This window comes from Manis pentadactyla, chromosome 3 (assembly GCF_030020395.1).
Source record: "Manis pentadactyla isolate mManPen7 chromosome 3, mManPen7.hap1, whole genome shotgun sequence".
Classification (NCBI taxonomy): Eukaryota; Metazoa; Chordata; class Mammalia; order Pholidota; family Manidae; genus Manis; species Manis pentadactyla.
Window position 1 is genome coordinate 53,010,792 of NC_080021.1, and position 19,633 is coordinate 53,030,424.

Genomic DNA, 19,633 nt, shown 5'->3' on the forward strand with positions numbered 1-19,633 from the left:
AATTTCTTTTAAAAGGCAATATAGCAAAACTTCAAGCAAAAAAAATTTGCATTTGGTACTTTCCCCCCAAGCTTTAGTGAGTATCAGCAGCAAACAGGCTTCCCACTCCTGTACTGCAGTAAGTCAATTAAGAAAGTAATATTCAGGTAACACTAAGCATCTTAAAACTTGGGTTCCAAACTTACAGAATCAACCTAAGTTACCACAAAAAAAAAGCAGTGTAAATACTCCCCAACACAAGAGTAGGTAAGGTGATAGAGCCTAACTGGGACTGCCTACACTTCGCAGGGGTGTCTAACTGACCCGGAAACACTCCAGTCTTAACCCTGGAATCGGAACTAGGTCTCTGACTCCAAAGAGTAAGAATAACCATGACCACTGTGGAGTTTCTATTATTTGTCAGCCACACTGCAAAAAAACCGATCTCTATTTATCAATTACCCTTCAGAGTCTTTATTATTCCTACAAACAGAAAAGGAAAAGTAAGTTCCAAGAATTTAGGTATATATTGCTCAGGGCCACAAAATTAGTGATTTTGTCTCCGTATCTCTTGGGTTCAAAGCCAGTGCTCCTTTCATGGTATCTGCACTGCAAACACACATACACGTATATAAATATAAAATAAGTGCTGAGAGCTAAACCCATGCCTTAAAATGTGTGGTTTGCTCTATCAGCCTTACATTACTATTCTCTTATTTTGCGACTTAAAGATTAAGCAACTTCAAAGTAGGGTAATTTTGTGGGGCTTTTAAATCAATCACTGAAAATGTTCTTCCTTAAGTTTGAGAGAGAAAGAACAAGGAAATCTAAAAAAGGTAATGTGTAAAAGCACAAGCACATGAACAATGAAGGAGGTAAGCTACTGGAGCTGTTTAATAAATCATTTTCATGTAAAGTGGGAAAAACATCCAGGGCAACATGACATTTTTACATTGCAAAGATCAAATTTCATGTAATTATGTACAATCCCATTTTTCAAAATGACACATTTCCATAAATAATTTGTCATTTGTGTCATAGTGTGGGATTTTAATAATATAATACTTGTTTACCAGAACCTTTACCTTTCAAATCCAAAAACTCTATAAATGTCTGATATTCTTCAAGTACACACTACAGCTCATGAAGCAGCAGAAAGCAGTCATGAGAGCCTACAGCTGAGGCTGAGAGGTGATTAGGAGATTTAGGGACACTAAGCTTCTTAAACCCAGACCTGCTGACGAGGCTGGTACTCCTGGGCACTGCACTGATCACTAGGCTGTCATGACCCAAAGTTATGTTCACCCCCAAACATTTCCTCACTGTTTCTAAATACTTCAAGGATTCTAATTTACCAGCATGTAACAACCAGAGATTAGCTGCTCACGCTAATTTTCCAGAGTGAGCAGAGCATGTTGGTGTAATGTAATAGAATAGAGCCAGAGAGACCAAGGTCCAAACTTCAATTCTACTATTTGTGTATATTTAACCTCTCTGAGTCTCTGTTTTCTTATCTGTAAAATGAAGACACAAACGTAATCCTGTGAGGGAGGAAAAGAAGTGTTAACTTTAACTCTAGGAAACTAAACCGTTTCAGAATCTGGAATATAGCAGGTGCCCAATAAACATTAATATCCTAACACCCTCCCATCACTATTACCACCACCACTCTAGCCACACTCAATTACTCTGAGGCAGAGAAACTCCAAGACTTTTCTACCATACATCCACAGCAATACAGAGGCCAGTAGGGAAAGGAAAATTTCAGTCACATGGTCATGCTGCAAAACGATACATAGCAAAGCCCCATATCTGCAGTAAGGATCAGATCAAAATCACAGTTAACTACATAAGAGGAATATAGAACTACTAAATCTTTTGTTGTAAATACACAATTTTAAGATATTTTAAAGCTACTCAACTAACATACAGTGTAAATTTACTGTTTACAAATATTCTTCCTAAGAATATTAAAGCAAGCTAAGTATAAACTTTCATGATATCCTCACTTTTAGAGGAAAATATCAGAATCCAAAACACAGAGAATTTCCAAAATGAGAAAATTAAAACAGCTTAAACTTTACTTCTAGAATAATGTAATTCTTCTCATTTGAAATACAGTAAAAATAAAAAGACACAATCTTTATCCACAAATCCAAAACCCAAAAGCTACAAAAACTTAAAGTTCCTTCAAAACTCATTAGGTGGCAAAAACTAAACTGACCAGAATTCATTTGGCATCAAAATCTGGCCAGATGTGTGACTATTTATTGTCCTTTTTTATCCATACTTAAACATTTGCCAAAGAAAGTACAGGCTGCTGCCCTAGCCTTCACTGGGATTTTATGCAACATAGCCTATGGAGTGTATTACCTTTCTAAAATTAAAACATGAATAATTCTGAAACACATCTGACATCAATGACAAGGTATTATGAATCCATCACAATTAGTATTTCTGAACACTGCGTGCCAGCTTTAAGCCACACAATAAATCTATGAGTTAGGTTTTATTACACTTTATATATGAATACCCAGTTTACATGATAAAACAAGGGCTTAACCTAAGGCTAACTTAATCAAGATAACTTAATAAACGAGGGCCAGAACTCGGATCTAGGTTTGTCTTAATTTAAGGCGTAAGCTCTTAAACGGCCAACACTTCAAAGGAAAATTAAATCACAAAGTTTTAAAATACATAATAATTACCAAAATTTTTAACCTAGAACAATGACTTCTTGAGTATAATGTATACATTCCATTCTGGGTATTCACATTAAACATCGACACATTTCCTAGCTAAAAGGACAGAAAGAGATGAGTTTATTGTTTTTCTTCCCAAAGAACTGGCCACAAAGTCAGTTAAAACAAACACAAAAACAAAAAAGACTCCACAAACAAATGCTAACTAATCCTTTCTGCTCAAATTTAGAAAGAGTCATGAGTTTGGCTTTTTTTTTTTTTTTAAACCACAAAAATGAACTAACACGATGAAAATATGGTTGATATAAACATAGGTTAAGTTTTTTCAGGAACAGCCCCAATTTAAAGATCTGCTGTTCCAATTACAGATATGGTCACAAGACTTTTAGAGGGTTTAAGTCATAGACACAGGCTGTCACCAATACTGCCCTAAGCAAAAGTTAAGAGAAAATAAGCTTCAAGTTTTGTTTTTTGATCAAATTAAAATTTAAACCTTTTCCAATGACTTTCTTCCCGTGTCAACACCCTTATGCTAAGCAGTGGCTTTTCCCCACAAGAGCCAGATCTCTGCCCACCTCCAACCAGCTTTCAATCCCCAAATAGACATGCTTCAGTCAAAAATCTCAATTTTTGAGTAGCTTACCTTAGCTAAGTGAAAAGCAATCATATGATCTGATAATCACAATATGTAACTTAACTACTTCAGTGTTTTTTGTTTTTTATTAAGTATTTCCATTCAAAAGACTCTTCTTCTGCAACAGTGTGGGGCAGGCCTTGCACAGGGAGGGAGGCCGGCTGGCTGACTCTTGCAGGGCTACTTGGCTTGCTCATGCCTTCCTGTTCTCACCCTGTAGCAGGTTTCTATAGTCTGTGTGGATCAAGTCCCGGCCAATTATCATAAGCCTCTTTAAACATCTGAAAGGTTCAGATGTTAAGCTCTTGTATTTACATTATACATGTGTATTTACTGAAAATTTTAGTTTAAAAAATGGTCTCAGAGAACACTAGAACCCCAAATTACTGATTTGGTTTCTACCAGCAGTTCACTAACTCATGTGTACAAAACCACCAGAGATATTTGTTAAAAATGAAGACTCCTAGCCTCCAATATCAAGGACCACACCACAGATCTGAGTACTCAAATGTCTACATGCTTAACAAGAGCCCAGGTGACTGCAGAGCAGGGATGCACTCTAACAAGCATGGGTCTACACTGTACATGCTGCAGTGATGATGTAAACAAACAAGTTCTTGCTTCCAGCCTGCACAGCCAAGCCGTCACCAGCAGATACATTGCCAGCCAGGCCGAGTCTTTCTCAGATTGTCTTAACCTTTCAGCAATTTAATTTGTTAAGATAAGAGGTGAGATGTGATATGCAGCTCTCTCAAGCCAAAATGAACCTACAATTGTCCTTAAGTAATGAGTGGCTCATAGAAAAATGTACCAGTATGAATTTCCAACTTACTAATAATAATGAAATAAGTTGTGCATGTCCTATTTGGATGACACTTTCTGCTTTAAAAATAGCATGTCGGTTAATCCCTAAAAAAAAATCCAGTGAGGAAGAAACTGAGGCAACAGTGCTTTTAAGCAGACAGAAGTCAGTTCTGCCCAATATGAAAGCTGTGGCTCTTAACCCATATGCAGGAATGCCTTTATTTCTTAAAACTTTAAGAGCATAACAATCTAGTTTATTATTTCTCAGATAAAGTATGTCCTCATTTACACAGAGCACGTTCATTTAACTAATTCTCCTCTCCACACTAAGCAAACACAAAGAGTAGTACATCACACCTTTGGCAAAATGGGGCTAATAAATGACCAGGGTATCTTACTTCAAGTCAGGACTCCACAGTTCACTTCCATCCATTCTATTTCATCATAATTATGGGTATAGTAAACAGCTATCAAAAGAACTTGTTTTCCTTAATTAAATAAAAAGCTATCACACCTACAATTCAGTTAATGCTAGTACATTTTTAAACTACCCATGTAATTTCGGGCAGGGACAAGAGACAGAAACACCTTAAGGTAATTCTACCTGTCCCCTTCTTGGCACTTTAGACGTTCCTATTTATATAATTCATGTTTCTCAGTACATTCAATCACTAAACTCCTCCCCACATCAGCCAAAGCATTCTATTTTCAGAAATTTGCAGAGATTTACACTAGGATGCAGGGGCCATTTTTGAGTGTACATGAGACACCTCAAAAAAGCTCATCTACCCAAATTCTTTAAATGATTATATTGATTCATTATTTCACTCAGAAGCTATAATGTAATAACAAAAAACCCTCATTTTCATCATTCCAAGCTAGCCATAACATATTTACTAAATAACTTAAAAAAAAAAAAAGATACTACTGAGACAAATATAAAATGATAGTGAGATAAAAGGAAATGATTAAGGGGGAAATAACCCAGCTGGCAATTAATGACTCTGCCTGTCCCTAGAAATGATGACATTACCTTATTCTTCACGTTTCCCCAAGGAGATATTCCAGTCTCCACAAGGAAAGCATACTCTGTCCACTACAATGCCTCCTCTCCAAGAAGAGTGGCTTACTCCAGCCTTTTTCAAGACACTGCAAACAAAACATACTATTTGTGGGGCCCTAGATTACTTAAGTCCTGTCTAGGCCAGAGTGACTGGCCAAGGAGCTTTGCACCCTCCATGTCATACCTAAGGGGTTTAAGGGCTAAGGGGACCGATCTCTGCCTCCCTGTGGCCCATTCTCTGCATAGGGCGTGGACGAGGACATTTCTGAGACAGGGTAAATCCCTGCTTCAGAGCAGCCAGGGCTCTGGGCACTTTCTTAGATCCCTCGGCCCTCAAGTAGAGCCAGCCAATCCTGCCTCATTATGGTAGCACACTAGGTAAAACCCCGGAGGTCCAAAATTTTCTCTTCTTTTCTACCCAAGGACAGTGCCGGCTATGATCTGTCTGTGTAATAAGCCAAGTATGCTATCACTTGCACTTCAGACTCGGCTTTCCCTCTGACAGGCCCAGACTCAAAATTACTGGAGGTACTAGCAGCTTAACTCTCAGCTTCCAAAACAGTATTCTAAGCCCTGTTTTGGTGTAATACAGCTGTCTGGTGCAACCCTGGGATTCATGTATTTGTCTAGTTCCTTTCCCTTGAATCTGGGCTGGATCTGTGACTTGCCTGCGGCAGAAATGACACTATGCTGGTTTCAATTCTATGCCTTAAGGAAGCCTGGTTGCTTCTGCTTTTGCAGTCTTTTGAGCACTAAGCCACCGTGTAGGACCAGCAACCCTGCTGGAAAGGCCACACAGAGAGGAAGGGGCCCTGAAACTACAAGACTACATATAAAGAGAAAGAAAAATAGAAAGAGAGAAGACCAGCTGCCAGCTGAACTGCCAGCTGAATGCAGCCAGTGCCCACCAGCAAAACCAACTGAACTGCTCACATGATCCCAGCCTGGGATAACAAAACTGTGAGCAAATAAATGGTTGTTTCAGGTCACTTAGTTTTAGGGTTGTTTGTTATACAGCAATAAGTAACAGAAACAATGCTCACCTGGTTCCCTGTGTTTTTTGCATAATCCATTCAAAACCCAGAGAAAAGAGGTACAGTTATAATCCCAAACATGCACACAATCTCAGAAGACAAATGCTAGGCCTTTTTCAGTGTTAGTGACTCTACTGAACTTCCAAGTTCCAAGAGGACAGACTTCATTTCATGTCTGTCATCTCAGCACGGAACTCCTTGCGTCTAGCACAATGTGTGGCACGCAGTAAGGACAACATGCATTGTGAACAAGAAGGTTTACTGAAGGAATGTTAAGACAAATGCTAGTCTTCCTTCTAACTCGGAAATTATCTGACATGCAAGTTTTACGTAATATATTCCAAAAAAAGCTGTTTAAACATATGAATTAAAAATGTATACTAAGAGCTTTTTAATGCCAAATCTTTTTTTATAATAAAAATCAGGAAATATTGTTATATATACTTTTGGAAATCAGATCCTGACTTACACGCTCCAAAAATATAAAGTTTCATAGAGTAGGCTTTTATAAAAGGAGATTAGATTTCATTTATAATAGCAGCTGAATTAAAACAAATTTTCAGAAGGAAATGAATACCTACATGTCATGAATGTATTTTTTCAGACAAGAAATAATCAACTTTTGCTTTTTCCTTCAGAATATTTTGTGATAAATACAAATTTCAAAATTACCTACCAACAGCCTATCAACTTCAATGAGGTTATCATTTTAACACAAAGGAAAATTAGACAAGTTCAGATCTACACAGTACAAAAATTTAACATAGATTCCAAACAAGTAAATTTAAACTGCTAACATAGAGCCTTCAGTCAAATCTCCATTGTAGATGAGAAGTCAAGAGGAAAAGATATTCACCTAAGAACAAAAACGTAAGTTTTAGCTCTGGTTCTAATTTTAACAACTTACTAGCCAGGTATCCTTGAAATTTAACTTTTTTAAAATGTCTCTGAGCCTCAGTGTATTCATCTAAAAAGCAATGATCATCTCCTGACACACCTACTGCTCAGCTGTCATGAAACAAAATGATAAAGTCTATATAGAGCCACGAAGAAAAAATGTAAAATGCTATACTAATCTATAATACTCTTAATGCCAGCAGAGTAAAAAAAAAATCTTTGTATGAACTTTTGTTAGACAGTTTCCCTCCACCAAGCATTAACTAGTTCCTTCAACATCACCATAAAGACCTATTTATTGATTTTTCCACTCCTTGTTATAATTACACCATATTCTTATAGAAAGGGTAAAAAAAGACCCCAGTCTTTCTGGTAATTATGGAATTGAAGTTTCTAGAGCTATAAAAGATAACAATTAATAACTTGCTCTGGTTCCCTACCAGGAAGATAATCTTATAGATGCAAAGAAGCCAACTGTTTACTTATCAAATTTATGCTTTAACTATACTAGAAAGTTAGCTACTTAATCCAGTGAAACAAATTCACTGACTAGGTCCCTGCACCTCATTTATTTTGTAATGTTTCAATTTTTACTTGATAAAAGGTTTCCCTAATGAAGGCAAGAGGTATTCTTAAGTAAGGCATACCTGCATAGAGAAGGTAAAACTTCCTGAAGTTTCTTATTTCACTTACTTCACCTCCCTCCCCTTTCCCCCAAGCCAAGCTGAGATACAAAGGAACTAAGTAAGTAAATGGTCTGATACTGTGCTATCTGCTCTCCACACACCCAATTCATCCATCCCTCAGCCTCACCAGCACATGGAAAACAAGAAGGGTACAGATAGTCCAATGAAAATCTACGACTTAAGAATCACAAAATGTTAAGAACTGGAAGGAACTTCCTAGGATCATTTGATTCTGACTGATGAGGTCACTTAAAGGCAGTTAATTATATCCAACTGATGGTAAATCAGTTGCATACATCTTAGAAGGAAAAAACCCATCATTGTCAATCAACTCCTGATTCCACTTTACCAACTTGCTAAACAACATGCTTAGGGCAGTCATTTAACCTCCTGGGCTAGTTTATTCTGTAACAAAATAGTAAGTTAGTCAAAATTCTGTTATAAACTACACCACAAATGTAAGGAGATACTGTCTCCAGGCATATACACAGTATGACCCTACAGAATGAGTTCTTATCAGGAAATGACAGAATTTTAAGGTTCTGTTGTTTTAGAAGGCCCCACTAAGCGTGAGATTGCTCCTAGCCCAGTCCACTGGCCTGGGGATGCATGGATGAACTTCAGGTGGTCCACGGAATCCCCTAAAATTATATCCACAAAGCACACGGAAATCTTCCAGAGCAGATTTCTTTAGGTTTCATGATTAGTAGTCCCCAAAAGGTTGAGAACCACTGCTGTAAAATAACACACAAATGCCAAAGATAAAGCTTCCATAGATGTTGCTAAAACAGTACCCCTATTCTCCCAACCAACCTGAATCAGAATCTTATTTTCACTTTCTTCATTTTTTCTCTCATCATCAAATTCTGTCCACTACTTCCTTCCTCCCGTACATTCCTATAATTACTACCACAGTTCAGACCCTCACCATCTATGCCCACAGCAACCAACAGGTCTTTTCTATGTCCATTTTCTACCTCAGCTCACAGGACATGCTCCTGTCAGATCAATCCTCTGAAAACAAGGCTTTAATCGGTTCATTCTTAACTCAAAAATCATCTGTAAAACCCCACCGCCTACTAAATCCAAGGTCATTAGCCTGGCATTAAAAACAATCATAAACTGGTCCAAATTTTTACTTCAAGCTTTATCACCCTTTATACTAGCACAAATACACGCAATCCAAACAATTACCTGCCCCTCCTCAAATGTATGAACTCTGAGCTCTTACCTTAGTCCCTTCTCTGCTTAGATTACCTTTCCCAGCCTATCAAAAGTCATACTCATCCTTCAAAACAAGTTACCCCTCAGAAGTCAGAAGCTCTATGAACTAACCTGTCCTAACCCTACCTTGCCAAATAAGGTGTGAGCTCTGCACCCCTTAATTTGAACTGTGTAAAACTTAGTTGTACATTAAAACACACATCTATGTTTAGTCCTACCTGCCCAACTAGTCTGTGAAGGCGGTAACTGCTGTCCTCATCTTTACATTTCCCCCAGAATACTTCACACAGTAATGCCGTAGATGCTTAATAATTGTGCAAGGAAGTAAAAATATTTCAGCCTTCACGCTATACACAGCAAAGGTTACTACTTCTCTGAAGGCAGAGACCTCATCTTTGACAGCCTCTATACCAGGCTTCCAAAAGACAACCCTAAGTTAGTTACTGCTTTTCATAGCCCTTGTGTTGTAGGTCTTATAAACAGTTTTGCATTTTAAGGAAAGAACTACTTGAAAAGGTTAGTTACATCCCAAAGAATTATTCCTCATAATTTACACTTATCAATTTGAGCTGGTCCCAACACTTGGCCCCCCCAAATTTTCAATTTAAGAAATACTACTTAATGAAAAGTGATATTTCCCAGTATCAGCTAATTATCTACTTCGTAGCTAAAAACAAGTAAAATAATTCCTTTGTTTTAAAGATGCATTTTGCTGTATAATACAGAGACTTAGTGGGACAGTTAAGTGACTTTTATACATCAGCATGAACTCTTGCAGAGACCTGCATACAACTATATACCAGATTTCAGGTAAAAGCACCAAAGAGGGCGGGAAAGGGGGAGGGAGATAACTGGACATTTTTCTTTTCCACTATTACCAATAGCACTTTAAAGCAGAAATCCAAGCCTTTTGCACATTAGCTCACACAAAAATATAAAAACTCATCAAGCAGAGAAAGTCACGCCAAGCCCCTGGGAAATCCTCTACCCAGGGAGAGTACAAATATCTAATCTATACTCCTCTTCTTTGATAGGAAGGTTTCATATAATTAGGAGAGCAAAGGAAGGAAGCTCAATTCCAAGTAGATGGAGTAAAAAAAGGACTGTGTACAAGACTGATCATTTAAAGGCTACAAAAGCAATGAGCAAACTACAAAATGTACACATTGTTCTTAAAGGATCAAAGAAAGAAGTCCAAGTCACAGATGAGGTAAGGACTAGTAAAAACTGCAAGGTCACTGGGACCTACCAGGTCACAAAGGTGGAGGTGGAGGTTGTGCTGGGGGAGCTGCAGACTCAGTGAAGAACACGGAGTGATTATTTTAAAGAACGTCTGAAAAAGACGCTCTAAGGCTGAGTCCTTGATTTGGGACAGTGGAATTGCGGTGGAAGTCAGGGCACGGGCAGCAAGTCCACACATATATCGGTGTTTTCTGAAGAGGTGTTAGGGAGGGGAAGAGAAGGTAGAAGACGAAGAGCAGGCTGAGGAAGCTTGAGAACTGCAGCTGCGGAGTCACGGAATCACTTCGCTCCAGTATCATTAGCTCAGGCCTGTGCCGGGACCAACTCGGGGCAGGACCCGTGACCCCACCCCAGAAAACTCCCGCCCCGGGCTGGAGAAGGCAGCCGGGACGCGCGGGCCAGCGGCCGACGGTGCCCCGGGGGGTCCCGCCCCGGGGCGGACCGTGCCGGCTGCCGCACCGCGGCGAGGGCTCCGGGCCCGCGGCCCCTGCCCGCGCCCCCATCCCGGCGCCGCGGCGTCCTTACCCCGCTCTAGCGGCGGCTCCCGGCGGCCCCGGCAGGGGTGTCTCCTCCAACAGCAGGCGCCCTCAACCTTCCGCGCCCAAGATTGCCATCTCGCCGCAGGCGCGGCGGCAGCAGCCACCCAGGCGTCGGCCCCGGCAGCCCAGGCCGCCTGCAGCCACTTGGAACCCGCACGCCGCGCTCGCCGACACTCGACCCTCCCCCCACCCCCGCCCCGGCCGCGCGCCACCGCCCGCCGACCCCACACCCGCCCTCCCCGGGAGCGCGCCGTGTGCTCGCGTCGCCGGCGCCGCGCCCCCAGCGCGCGCTCCCCCGCCGGCCCGGCACCGCGCGTTGCGCCGCGGCCGCCCAGAGCCTCCAACTCCGGACACAGAATCCGGTTTCTTGCGAGCATGCGCAGCGAAGGCACCCCGTGATGCCCTTACAAACTCCGCTTCTCCAGGTCTTTGGAGCGGTCGGGGAGGTGGAGGGGCCGCCGGTGAGAGAAGGGGGCGGGGCCTCAACCTGGGGCGGGGGCGGGGACGGGGCCGCCGCCGAGATTTGCGAAGACGCCTCTCCCAGCCCGTGGAGGCTGCTGTTGACCTGACTTTCCGGTTTGCGGCCGAGCTGGTGTGACCTCGAGTGAGGTCCTCCGGGCACTGGCGTTCTTTTGTTTGAAAGCTTTACATTAAAAGTAGGCTGTCAGTAAGTTCTCCTTGACTTAGCTGATTGACTTAGAGCCCATTGCAAGAGCAAATAATTGCATTTAGCGGATGGTCTTACTAGAAGACTTCCAGTACATTTTTATTAGTAATCAAAGCGTTCACTCCCCCCACTTGCACATGAGTACGATGAAAACTAATACTGAGCAAGCATGTGTGTCAGTGCAATTAATCCACTCAGTAGTCTCATAAAGAAGGATCTATTATCCCCATTTTATAATGAGTCAACTAGTCTACAAGAAAGGCCACCCTGCAACAGAAGTCTTTGGTGATTACATTCCTCACCAGATGAACCGGTCTACTTCAGAGAATAAAAGCCATCAAGCATGCATTTCTATAATTTTTGCCCATCTGCCTCACCCAAGCCCTATAAATTACCCACATCCACACCAAGCCTACTAGATTTATTTGTGTCTGAGAGGCTGGGTGTCTGCTCCTCCCCAGTTCACTGTGTGCTTTGCTCCCTCCTGTGACCTCCCCTCTTTGACATATCTTTAGCCCCACATTCTCTATTGGATAAAATTCCTCAGAGAATTTTGAGTCTAACTGTCTTAAATTTTCCCTTCACTTGAAAACCTGTTTCTAGTCCTCGCTCTTCTATGATAACTAGGAATGTGTATCAAGAACAGCATTGACACTCCCCGAATATTTGTAGGATTTAATAAATATCTCTTGAGTGAATGAATGCACATTCTCTTCCTCTCCATTGCATCAGTTTCTACCCTCTGACTTCATACCTGCATTCAATGCACACATACAAATCCACAATCATTACTCTAAAATATACATCTGAGCATGCCACATCACTGCTTACAATGTTTCATTGGCTTTTCAGAGCTTTAAGACAAAGATTAACATGATCTTTAAGGCCTCTTCATGCTCCCGTGCTCTATTCCTCAAGCTTCAGAGTTCAGACCTCTGTCTTCAGAATTCCTTAATTGTGCTCACTAATCTCTGCTTTAACAAGTAGTTTCCTATAACTCTTCTTCACTTTTTGCTTGCTTGATCCCTTTAAAAAGAAATTTAAGATTATGCTTATAATGTCCACTCTCAGACATTAAGTACATATACCCAGCAGAGGTCTACACTCCATCTCCAAAGTGCATACAGGCCTCCCTCCACTTCCTGCTCTACTATGTTTCACTTTCACCTCTCCTAAAGTGCTCTAGGTTTCTGCCTCCAGTCAATTCCATTCAGAAGCTTCTAGTATTTACCTATGTTCCTAAGTTAACAGCCAATGATGAGCAGCCTTTTATTATGAAATATTTCTTGGTTTCAAATGAACACCATTATAAATAAATATCTTTTCATAAATTATTGTTCATATCCTTAATTACTGTCTTAGTTTAAATCCTTAGAAGTATCAGAGGTGTGAACAATTAAAGCCCTTTTAAAACACTGGTAAGTTGCCTTCCAGAGAGAACATAGGCTGATGTATCTATCACATTGCCTGGGATCAAAACGAAGCTGGGCCACCCAGGGCCACATTCAGAATTTCATGGGCCCTGGAAGCTTTTACCTTTATGGGCCTCTTCCTCCATAAAATGATACTAAAAATTATATTTATAGCTGTATTGATAAAAAGATGAACATATTGGTGTTGCATATTAAAACATTGTTTTCCACCTAAACATTCACTTCTTTATTTTCTGGTTTTAAAGGAAACTAAAATATTTTCAATGGCCCCTAAAAATATGGTGAGCCTGAGGCACTGAGCCTACTGTGACAATTGGATAAGTCAAACCTGTTGTCCCCCCTACAAGCTATGAGATCTTGCCACATTCTTGAATCTGATTGTACATCAAACAGAAAATTGGTATAATGCTATGATATGATGTGTCAAAAAGTAAATTTGTTACTACAAATAAAAACACCTAGAATTAGGTGGCACATCATAAATTACTGTTACTATATTGTTATTATCAATTTTCTCATAGCACTATATAAGAGTATATAATTTTCCTTCTTCATTGTGCCTAAGTCATCATGGTATATTTTCATATGGGCAAATATGGTGTCCTATTATTGGTTCATTATTCGTTTTCTTATTGGGGCATTCACTAAACAGCAATATACATATAATGAAGATATTGGGCCTAGATAAAACTATTGGTATTTTCCATTTTAGTTTTCTTCCATTATTCTTTGCTTCACAAGTCCTTTCCCATCCTGAGATCATATCATTTATCTGCTTTTATTTATTCCTACTTGTTTGATAATCTCATCTTTTCCATTAAATAATTTAATCCTTTCAGATTTATTTTAGAGTGATCTCTAAATAACTCACAGTCTCCCCAGCTTCCTTGTTAAAGAATCCTTCTCCAACTGTGATGGTTTTAAAGTATGCCCACGAATTCCCTGATATTCCTTCCTTCACATGGTAGAGCCTAACTGCCTTCCAAGTGAATGTGAGCTGTATTTTGTGACTTGTTTCTAAATGGATACAATATAGCAGAAGTGACAGTATGTCATTTCTAAGACTAGGGCTTAAAAAGGTATTGTGGCTCCACCTTAACCCCTCTCAGATCCCTTGCTCTGGCATAGACAGTTACCATGTCATGAGGACATATCAGGTAGCTTTATCAGATGCCCACATGGCAAGGAGCAAAATATTGTACCAACAACCAGCAAGGATCTGATTATTGACAATCTGCATATGATTGATCCTTTTTAGAAGCAGATCCTCCAGCCCCAGTCAGGTTTATAGATGATGCAGGCATCAACCTCATTAGAGATCTTGAACCAGACCCCTCAACTAAGTCACTCTCAAACACCTGGTCCCATAGTAACTGTGAGCTAATAAATGTTTATTGTTTTAAGCCATTAAATTTTGGGGATAATTTGTTATGTAGCAAGAGATAACAAATACACTAACCCAGTCAGTGGTTCTCAGCTGGGGACAATTTTATATCCACGGGGACAATTTTATATCCACGGGGACATTTGGCAAGGTTGTGAGACATTTTTTATTGTCGCGGCTGGTGGGAGGGTTGCGGGGAGAGGTTTCCATTTGTATCTTGTGGGTAGAGGCTAGAAAGTACACAAGACAGCACAAACACACACACACACACACACACACCTGCAGCTTGGATGTGGTATAAATGGAATATCCCATATGTACTTTTTGTGTGTCTAGCTTCTTTAGCTCAGCATATTTTATTCAATATTATGTGTAGTTTCTTTCTTTTTTATTGCTGACTACTATTCACTTTATGGATTGGCCAACATTTAAAAATTTTTGCCTGTTGATGGATATTTGGTTTGTTTCAAATTTTTTGGTTGTTATAACTAAAGAGCCTCTGAACATGTGGTCAAAAAGTCCTTGTGTTGGCATATGTTTGTTTTTCTCATGTAAATAACGCCGGGGAGTAGAATTACTTGGTCATATGATAATTATATATTTAACTTCACTTTTTTTTTAAACATTTCTAACTTCATATATTTAATTTCATTTTCTTTACAATGTCTTTTAAAGAACAGAAGTTTCTGAGGAAGTTCAGTTTATCAATTGTTCTGTAACTCACACTTTTTACAACATGCTTAAGAAATTTTACCTACTCCAGGGAAGTGATTTTTGATATATGCTTTCTTTTTGAAATTTATAGTTTTAGCTTTTATATTTGGGTCTATAATACATTTCAAATTTTTGCATATGGCATGAGGAAAGAGTCAATGTTAACTTTTTCTAAATGGGTATACAGTTGTTTCAGCACTATTTGTTGGAAAGACCATTCTTTCCCCATTGAAATACTTTGGCAGCTGGTGAAAATTGAATGTCTATTTTTAAACTATTTCATTCCATTTAACTATATGTCAACCCTTACACAAATATCATACTGTATTGATTACTATAACTTTAGAAAGACTTGAAATCAGTAAGTTTAACTCTTCCAGTTTCTTTGCATTTCCATATGAATATTAGAATTGACTTGTTAATTTTTATTTTTAAAAATGTGTCTCCAGGGTTTGATTTGGATTGTGAAAATGTAGATCAATTTAGGAAGTGATGACATCTTAACAATTTAGTCTTCTAACCCCCAGGAATAGGTTCTCAGTTTATTTAGATCTTAGCAATATTTTGTATTTTTTATAGTATTGATATAGCATATACTTATAAGTATTTCATGCTTTTGATGCTAGGGTGAATTACATTTGTCATTTCATTTTCTAAGGGTACATTGATAATGTATTTAAATACAACTGATTTTTAATATTGGTCTTGTACTCTGAGACTTTGCTAATGAACTTACTAGTTCTAATAATGTTTTGTAGATTTTTGGGAAGTTTCCATGTACACAGTTATGTGTCTGCAAATAAGTTTAATTTTTTCTTTTCCATTCTGTATGCTGTTACTCCTTTTTTTTTTTTTTTCTTTTTGCTTTTGTGCACTGCCTAGATCATGTAGCACAATGCTGAACAGAAGTGGTAAGAAAGGACAGCCTTGCCTTTCTCCTTTAGGGAAATCATTCAGTGTTTTACTATTAAGTACAATGTTATCTGTAGGTTTTTTTTATATATACTCCCTTTACCAGGTTAAAGAAATTCCCTTCTTTTCCTAGTTTGCTGTGAATTTTCATCATGAATGAGTGTTAACTTTTATCAAATGCTTTAGGAGGGAGCATCAACTGAGATGATTTTACACTTTTCTTTTTATTTTTAGACTGTTGATAAGATGTATTAAATCGATTGATTTTCAAATATTAGACCAAACTTACCTTCCTAAGATAAACCACATTAGATTAGGTTGTACTAGACATTTTATATGTTGCTGGGTTCTATTTGTTAAATTTTAAAAGATTTTATGGAAGCCAAATTCACTAGGGATATTGGTCTGTAGTTGTCTCATAATGTCTTTGTCTAGGTTTGTAATCAGGTTGTAATCATTTTGGTCTAATTTGTAGGCATTTGCATGGCTTAATAAAATGAGCTGGGAAGTATATCCTGATCTATGTTCTGAAAGTTGTATAAGATTTTTATTCTTTATTTCTTAAATGTTTAAAGATTTCACTGGGGAAACAATCAGGGCAGGAATTTTCTTTTGTGAGTTTAAATTATGAATTAATTTCACTTGTAGATAAAATGCAATTCACTCTTCTATATCTTCTTGTTCCCACTTTGGTAACTGGTGTCTTTCAAGATATTTTTCCATTCATTTAAGTTGTCAGATTTATTGGCCTAAAGTTTTTCATAACATTCCCTCATTATTCTTTTATATTTGTAGGATTGATGTCCTTTTATCCCTAATATAAGTACTTTATCTTTTCTTTTTTACTTCATCAGTTTAGTTAAAGGTTTTTTCAGTTTTATTGGTCTCTTCAAAGAAGCAGCTTTGGTTTCATTAATTTTATGGTCTGTCCATTTACTGTTTCATTGATTTCAGCTTTCATCTTAATTTTTGCCACATTTCTACTCTTCAGAGTTTATTTGCTCTTCTTTTCCTAGCTTCTTAAGGTGAAAGCTTACATTATTTGTTTAAGACCTTCTTTCCAACATAAATTTCCTTATGAGCACTGCTTTAGCTGCATCCCCAAAATTTTGATATATTTTATCTTCACTTTCATTTAGTTATAAATATTTTCTGATTTTTTTGTGTGATTTCATCTTTGAACTATGAGCTATTAAGAAATATGTTGTATATAATTTCCAAATATTGGGGAATTTACCAACTATCCTTTTGTCATTGTTTTCTAATTAAGTTATGGAATTAATCTAATTCCATTATGGTCAGAAAATAAGCTCTACTATTTCCATCCTTTTAAATTATTAATTGTTATATCCCCTAGGAGTCTAGGTGAATTTTTCATCTGCACACGAGCAGTATGTATTCTGCTGTTTTGAGGGAGAATGAAGATCTTTATATAAATGGCTTTTAGGTCAAGTTTAACAATCATTAAGACTGTTATATATATGGCTATTAGGTCAAGCCTTCTATAGCTTTACTTAATTTTGTCTACTTGTTTTATCAGTTATTAGGAGGAATATTGAAATCTCTGACTACTATTGTGAATATGACTTTTTCTCCTTTCCTTTTTGTCAGCTGTTGATTCCTGTACTGTGAAGGTCTATCATTAGGTGTGTATATGTTTAGGATTTTTATATCTTTTTTATCATCACAAAATTTTCCTCTTAGTTAGGCTTACTTGTTTTGAAGTCTACTTTTTCTGATGTTAATGATATATACCATCCAGCTTTCTTATGATTGTTTGCATGGTATCTTTTTCCATCTTTACCTTTAACGTATCTGTGTCTTTACACTTAAAGTAGTCTTTTTTCTTTGTAGACAACATTAGTTGCACCTTGATTTTTGTATCCAGTCTAGACAAGCTCTGCCTTTTAATTGGAGTGATTATACCATTTAAATTTAATGTGATTAACGACATGATTAAGTTTACATTTATTTACCTTTTAAACTATTTTTTCTATTTGTACGATCTCTTCTTGGTGCTTTTTCCTGCCTTACATTCAGTTAGATGAGTATCTTTTAATGTTCCATTTTATCTCCACTGTTGACTCATTAGCTATAGGTGTTTCATACTTTTAAGTACTTGTTTTAGGGTTCACTGAGCACATCTTTGACTTACACAATCTAAGCCCAAATAGTATTATACCCTTCATGTTTAATGGAAGAACCTTATGACAGCATACTTCCATTTCTTCCTTCCTCTTCCCAGTGCTGTTTTGGTCACAATTTTAAATTCCACACATATCATAACCTCTATTATGTATTATTAGCATTTTTACTTTAGAGAATCAATCATCTTTTTAGAAAATGAAAAAAGTTTTTTTATTTACCCACATACATACCATTACCAGTGATACTCATTTCTTTATGTTCATCTGGTTTACAAACTGATTTCAATTTCCTTCAACCGAAAGGACTTCCTTTACTATTTTTTATAAAGTTCTGCTGCCAATAATTATCGCAGATTTCACTTGTCCATAAAAGTTTTATTTCACATTTTTTAAAGGATTTTTTTTTGCTGGATAAGGAATTCTAGTTTAATTGCTTTTTTTTCCCTTTTGTTCTTTCAAGATGCCATGCCTTATGCTCTGGTTTGCATTGTTTCTGATTGAATAATTTTAAATTGTGTTCTTCTGTAGTAATGCAAGTTTTCATTGTTACCGTTTCTTTTAAACCACGTTGTTTATTTTTTCAGCAGTTTCAAGCAATTTGATTATTATGTATCTTTGTGTGATTTACTACGTATTTGTTGAACATCTTGGATTTGTGGGTTAGAAAAGGTTTGGCTGTTATTTCTTCAAATGCTTTTTTCCTGCTTGCTCTTACTCTCTCCTCCTCCTGGGACTTCAGTTACATAGATTGTAATTAAGCATCTGTTAAACATTTAACTGTTAAACAGTTACTGTTTAATATCCCCTCAAAGGTCACTGAAGGTCTGCTTTTTTATTATGGATATTTTAATTTGTTTGTTTTTAGAGGCGTTTTTTTTTTCCCCTGTCTGCACTTCAGTTTGGATGATTTCTATTGCTATGTCTTCAATTTTATTGATCTTTTCTTTTGCACTATCTAATCTACTGTTAAGACATCCATTAGATTTCCTATATGAGCTGTTTCCTTTCCTATTCAGATGAACCTCTGAGTATTCAGTCTGGCTGGCCAGAACTCAAACATCTCCAAGCTCTTTGTGAGCTCTGAGAATCATTCACTTTACAGCAACTTGGTCCACTTTTGGTCTAGCCTTGAGGAGTTTCACCCTATGCATGTGTCAACACGCACTAGTATTCAAGATCAGCCTCAAGGGAACCTGAGTGCAGGAGTCTCTGTGACTTTCTTCATGTTATTTTCTCCTTCCAGTTTTCTGCTCCATGAAGTCCAATAATCTTCCCAGACTGTATTTTCTGTGTCTTCGACTAGGGGTTATTTTCACCTTAGTATCCATTCAGTGTTCTCCCACTACCACTCCTGAAGCAAGAAAATTCCCAAGCATAAGTTTTTCAGTCTAGAGTGATGTTCTGAGCCCCAGAAGTTCTGTCCATGTTAGTTTTTGGTCCTCCAGTAGAATTGCTTCAATGTGCGGTGAGCTTGGTACTCAAAGCCAGTCTGTCTACTGTGGCCATGAAAACTCTAGTACCTTCACTTTTGGCGGTCATTTCACTAGTGAGATTTACATACTCTTCAATCTT

The 19,633-nt window shown here is 38.0% G+C and overlaps 1 protein-coding gene across 9 annotated transcripts in view; it reads right to left on the reverse strand.

Moving 5' to 3' along the window:
• Positions 1-11,002, reverse strand: part of WWP1 (WW domain containing E3 ubiquitin protein ligase 1) — a 121,534-nt gene extending 110,532 nt beyond the window's left edge. For 6 of the 9 annotated variants that reach the window (XM_036925088.2, XM_036925086.2, XM_036925085.2 and 3 more), the window contains exon 1: positions 10,791-11,002. The gene's annotated coding sequence lies outside the window, so the exon portion shown is untranslated. The remainder of the gene's footprint in view (positions 1-10,790) is intronic. The other 3 variants (XM_036925087.2, XM_036925082.2, XM_036925084.2) reach the window with 1 other exon arrangement.
• Between the last annotated feature and the right edge of the window lie 8,631 nt (positions 11,003-19,633).